This window comes from Vulpes lagopus, chromosome 3 (assembly GCF_018345385.1).
Source record: "Vulpes lagopus strain Blue_001 chromosome 3, ASM1834538v1, whole genome shotgun sequence".
Classification (NCBI taxonomy): domain Eukaryota; kingdom Metazoa; phylum Chordata; class Mammalia; order Carnivora; family Canidae; genus Vulpes; species Vulpes lagopus.
Genome location: NC_054826.1, coordinates 155,358,115 through 155,363,628, shown reverse-complemented (window position 1 = coordinate 155,363,628; position 5,514 = coordinate 155,358,115). Strand labels below are relative to the sequence as shown.

The 5,514-nt window shown below is 37.6% G+C and overlaps 1 non-coding gene across 1 annotated transcript; it reads right to left on the bottom strand.

Moving 5' to 3' along the window:
• Nucleotides 1–3,255: 3,255 nt before the first annotated feature.
• Nucleotides 3,256–3,405, bottom strand: LOC121488580. The gene has a single exon (XR_005987187.1). It is a non-coding gene; the product is annotated as a U12 minor spliceosomal RNA (small nuclear RNA).
• Nucleotides 3,406–5,514: the final 2,109 nt, after the last annotated feature.

Sequence of the window (5,514 nt, the reverse complement as noted above, 5' to 3'; positions counted from 1 at the left end):
TTCCTGTAAGTAATTGTTTCCTCTAACACTTTTAAAAGACAGTATTATTTACAAAAGTGTGTACTCTTTTAAGACTCTGTATGTACTGCGTAAAGTAATATCTATTTGTCTTTGCAAATAATACAACACAAATTCTGACTTTTGTCTAAGAACCTGATACCAATTTATCAGCGAAATAAATTGTCTGTGTCAGTGTGATGGATCCCTAGAGCCTTGGCATGATCCCTGCTTTGTGAGAAGGAGATGCCTTTTGTACACAGCTAGCCAAATTCAAGGGCTGTGCCTCTGGCCAAGGCAAAGAGCTTCTACTCTGGGTGAAATTAAATGAGACTCCAACTGTGGCCTCACTGGTACCCAAATATCAAGTTCTCTGCTCCCAATCCTATCACCATGTACCATTTGCTTAGATGAATAAATGCCATTTCTGGCTAGGCTGGTAACTCTTCCTTAAAAAAATGCAGAGTGGAAATGCTTCAAAAATGTGAGTTGTGGCATTTGAATTAGAATTCCGCTTGGTATAAGAATATCCTTTTTCTGTTTTGTTTTTTTCCAGCTTGTCACTCACTGCAAAGGCAGTCAAAAAAAAAAGAATCTGCCAATTTGTTTTATCTTATATGTATTTAATTTTTTGATTCTCAAACAGGGAAAACATGAAACAGAAAATCTCACGTGTAACCAAGTTGAAACAAGAAAGACAATTACTTTTCCCTAATGAAATGTTCTATTTCCTTGGTTTGCTGTTTCATTAATTTCCCAACTTCATTTTATGCTGATCTAGATTTTACTAGTTTTCCCTGAGCACAGCTTGAGCAAAAGATGTTTGGATTAATTCAAACACCTATTGTGTATCTATGGTGTGAGCGGCCCTTTCTTATGAATTGAGTAATGGTCAAAAGCAGTGCAGATTTTCACTGTCACAGGACTTCCATTTGAGAGCTGGGGTGAGAACAGATTAAAATAGGCAAAACAGAGGCACCCGAATAGCTCAGTGTTTGAGCGTCTGCCCTCAGCTCCCGGGGTCCTGAGATCGAATCCCACATTGGCCTCTCTGCAGGGAGCCTGCTTCTCCCTCTGCCTGTGTCTCTGGCTCTCTCCTTGTGTCTCTCATGAATAAAGAAATAAAATCTTTAAAAAAATAAAACGGGCAAAATAATAAATAAATAAGAATTGAACACAATGGTAGTTATGATCAAGAAAATAAAAAGATATATTTAACAGAGAATGACTCGGGGGCATATAACCTGCAGAGTCCTCTCTGAAGAGATGAGGCTTGAGCTGAGAACTTCCTGCTGAAAAAGATGAAGCAGCAAGTGTGAATACTTGAAGGGACACTCAGCTACCAGAGTAAACACAAGAGCCCAAGAAAGAGACCGGTTCAGTGTATTATAGGATTCGAGAGGAAGTCATTGTAACGGGAGCATAATGAACAAAGGAAAGAGTGACAAGAAATGAGGAAGGACCAATATCTGAGGGTGACACCAATCACCATATTCTAAAGTATAATAACATAAGTTCCAAAATAAATAAATAAATAAACAATATTTTTTTTTAAAAAAAAAGGTAAGTTCCATTGTGTTTTTAGTCACTGGAGGATTTTCAGCTGAGGAGTAATGTGATATAATATACACTTTATTATTTTATATTTTTAAAGATTTTATTTATTTATTCATGAGAGACACACAGAGAGAGGCAGAGACAGAGAGATATTTTGGTCCAGGGTGATAGAGCGTGAAAGCAGGGAATCATTTAGGACAACACTGTAGACTGTAGACTGTAGCCTGGATCTCTTTCTAGATCCCTTCGAGTCTTTCCATATGAAAAAGAAAGATGACATCATCCAAACTCTATGTTTACCCACTTTTTCTTCTTGGCCTGGCCTTTGACTTGGGTTCATAGATTGTGGGCTCCTTATTTCTTGGTCTCTTTTTCCCTTTCCCTAAGATATGTCATCAAGTCACTCGTGTTTACTACAAACATTAGGAGTTCCTCCCCTGACTACTCTGTGCAGAAGAATGGATGGAATTCTCTTTCCAGGAAAGCCACCATAGTGTGTGGCAACTGCACTCAGAGTTGCCACCCTGATGTCCAAGTGATGACAGTATTGACCGAAGCAGCCTACTATTTCCCAGAAGTTGCTAAATATTCATAAGCATATCTGTGATCCAGTAGTCTTAGATAATAGGCGAATATGTTTTATCTTTGCCTCTTTCTAGCTTAGCCATCGTACATTGTTAAACTATAATTGATGAGAAAACCAACTTCATGAACATGGAAATTCATTCAAGCTATAAAAAAGCAAAAAAAAAAAAAAAAAAAAAAAAAAAAACACATTTTTTTTCTGATTCCTCTCCACCCCAAGTTATTGGATGCTGCAGCTGAGTAACATTAAGAGGATTAGAAACATGCATGGCCTTCTGTTTAGTTTTCTGTCCTTATCATATGTGTCAGGCTAATTTCTAGAACACCACTTTTGCTGTCAGTTATTAATCTTTCTGAGGTGGAACACTTAGCGGTTTGGTTTCAATCACTAATTTCTCTGGTCTTAAAATGTTCTCTACATGCAGCGGTTCATATGTGTTCCTAATTTCATTTCTGGCTGGGTGTTTTGGTCTCCCACTTTGGTCGAGCCACAATGGAAGCCAACTCTACAGAACTATTTATGAAGAAAGTCTCTGGACTTAGTGAACAGAGGGAATTATTTCCCATTGCTGGGAGAGGTTGGGTGATTTTCATAATTTCTGTTGTGGAATTTTGGACTGAAAGAGGAAGAATATTGCCATGTTTTCTAACAGATGCTCTCTCTAGCTCAGAGCTTGAATGTATCAAATTATTGAAAGGAGCATGTGTGACATCATGTCTCGGTGAAGAATAGAAAAAAAAAAAAGAAAGGAATACTCTCAGGCCCATCTTTCTGAAATATTCTATGTATTCAGAATTAAATACTACATTTGAGTGAGCCAGTGCCAATAATGGTAAAATTTAAAGGATGAGTGGAGATTTGCTTGGGCCACTGTCATATGAGACGTCTTCCTTTCTTGAGACAACTACCTTCTTCTTGACACTGAGTCCAGATAACCAAGCATTCACTTTGTCTTCTCTAGGAAATTTTAACTTTAGCTTCAAACAGTTCTTTACATGTCAGTCTATGTAACAGATGTAAACTTTACATGTTTTTGTTTGTTTTGTTTGTTTCCTTTTCAGTGTCTTTTATTACCTTCATGCCAGTCAAACCTTCGTTTCAGTTTTAAAGGGGGATGGGCATATCGCCCCTCCTAGGCATCCCACAATATAGACAGGTCACCTGAAGGACAACCTTTACACGCTCAAAATTTCAACTCACATTACCAGTGAAGATTTGGGCATCACCCCAAATCATTGTTTTTCTTACTCATGAGTTTAAGGCGTTAAACTTTGCCTCTTTAAGACTCAGCAGCCCACATCATTTTGTTCACACCTATTTCTTGACCAAATCTTAGTTCTAGAAAAACCTGTGGCTTCTATGGCTGAAGACGCAGAATTTAATGCAAATACTGTCATGGGGATAATTGTGGATTATATTATGTTTTGATGAAATAGTTCTCCATTTTCCAAACTAATTAATGCAATGGAAAATCCTAGATGTTGTCTGTGGACTTGGGATCAATTCGCTTCTATCGACCATTACTTCTACTTCAGTCTATGTCTTACTACAAATGACCTTTAAGAAAGAAAATCGGCGTCTGTAATTTATCAAATGCAAGTTCTTTTAAAACGATGAGCCAGGATAGTTAAAATTGTGTTGTGTGAGTAAATGGCTCTAAAAAATCTCAGTGTGTCTATGGACAATAAAATCTTCTTTCTTGCTCATGCTACATGGCCATTGAAAGCAGGCAAGAGACAACTGTCTCATTATACTCAATATGGAATCAGGCTAAATGAGAAGCCACCTTTTCTGGCATTGCCAGTTCCTGAGCCAAATTAAAAAAAAAAAAAAATTGTGCAGGGAGCAATCCAGATGTTCTAGCCCAGAAATGACATGCTTAGAACTGATTTAGTGACATGGCAGGAGAGGGGAATGGGAGTTGTGTGCCAATGATACACACTGGCAGGTAGAAGTACAGGTAGAAGTACAGATACAGGTAGAAGTACAATTCTACCTGTAGGAAGAGGAACTTTCTAGAAACATTTTGACGAAAGCCTTAATGATTGTCATGGCGCTCCATGACTGGCCTTCTGTTAGGCTTTTATAGACCGCTCCACTGAGCTTCAAATACATGCTTTCCTCCTAGCAACTTCACCTGAGGAATCAGTCCTTGAGGGAAGGCTAGAAGACAAATGCCTGCTGAGCCAAGGAAGAAGAGAGAAAATCATGGCATTCGCCTTTCTGGCTTGGATTTTGATTCGTTAGAAAGTACAGGCTCGTGCTGGCATTAATATACTTCCTGACACTTGCAGCTCCCTGAACTGACTGGCCCCAGCACACAACCTCATGCTGGTAGAGACAAAGCATTTAGGATAACTATGTCTCTGAAACTTCCTGTGGGAAAACCCAGTTTACCCGCTACTTCCCTGGCATCTTTGGACTTCTGCTTCTCTGTGAAATAATTCCACACCAGAAAATTAAAAAAAAAAAAAAAACTATTAATAGTAATTTATGTGAAAGGTGGATAAGATTGAAAAAAATATTCTGTGCTGTGCTTTTGCTTTGCTCAAGGGAGTTCCTTGGCCCAATCCCAAGCATTCTGTTAGTTTCCTCAGATTTCACCAAAAAATAGTTAACCATAACCGCAAATTCCTATTATACAGGTATATCTACTTTCACCTCGTACCATTGAACTGCAATAGTTTAGACTCTCACCAAGGGTAGAAGTGTGTGCTTCTTGTTACTTAAAATTACCAAGAGCTCAGCTAAATATTTTTCTTTCTGACCTTCCTTTCTTCCTTTCTCCTTATATTCTTCTTTCCTTCTTTCCTGCCTTCCTTCTTTCCTTCCTTCCTTTATTTATTATTTAATCTTTTTTGTTCTGTTGAAGCACAATTTACATATAATAAACTACACATATCTAAAATATACAATTTGATGTGTTTTGACTTATATGGATACCAGTGCAGCCATCAATACAATCACAGAATGAACATATCATGTCCATCATTCCCAAAAGTTTTCTGGTGCCCCTTTTTTATCCCTCCTCTGGCTCTCCTCTTCTCCTGTTCTCTGCTTTCTATCACTACAGATTAGTTTGCATTTTCTGGGATTTTACATAAAGATAATCATGGAGTCTATACCCTCTTTTGTCTGACTTCTTTCACTCAGTATAATTATTTTGAGATTTATCCATGTCATTATGTGTATCAGTGGTTGATTGTTTCTCCTTGCTGAATAGTATTCCATTGCATGGATATATCACAATTTGTTTATGTATTCATCTGTTGATGAACATGTGGGTTGCTCCTAGTTTTTTTAAATATTACTAATAAATATTCTATAGCTACTTGTGAACAATCTATGTATGAACATATTCTTTCATTTCTTTT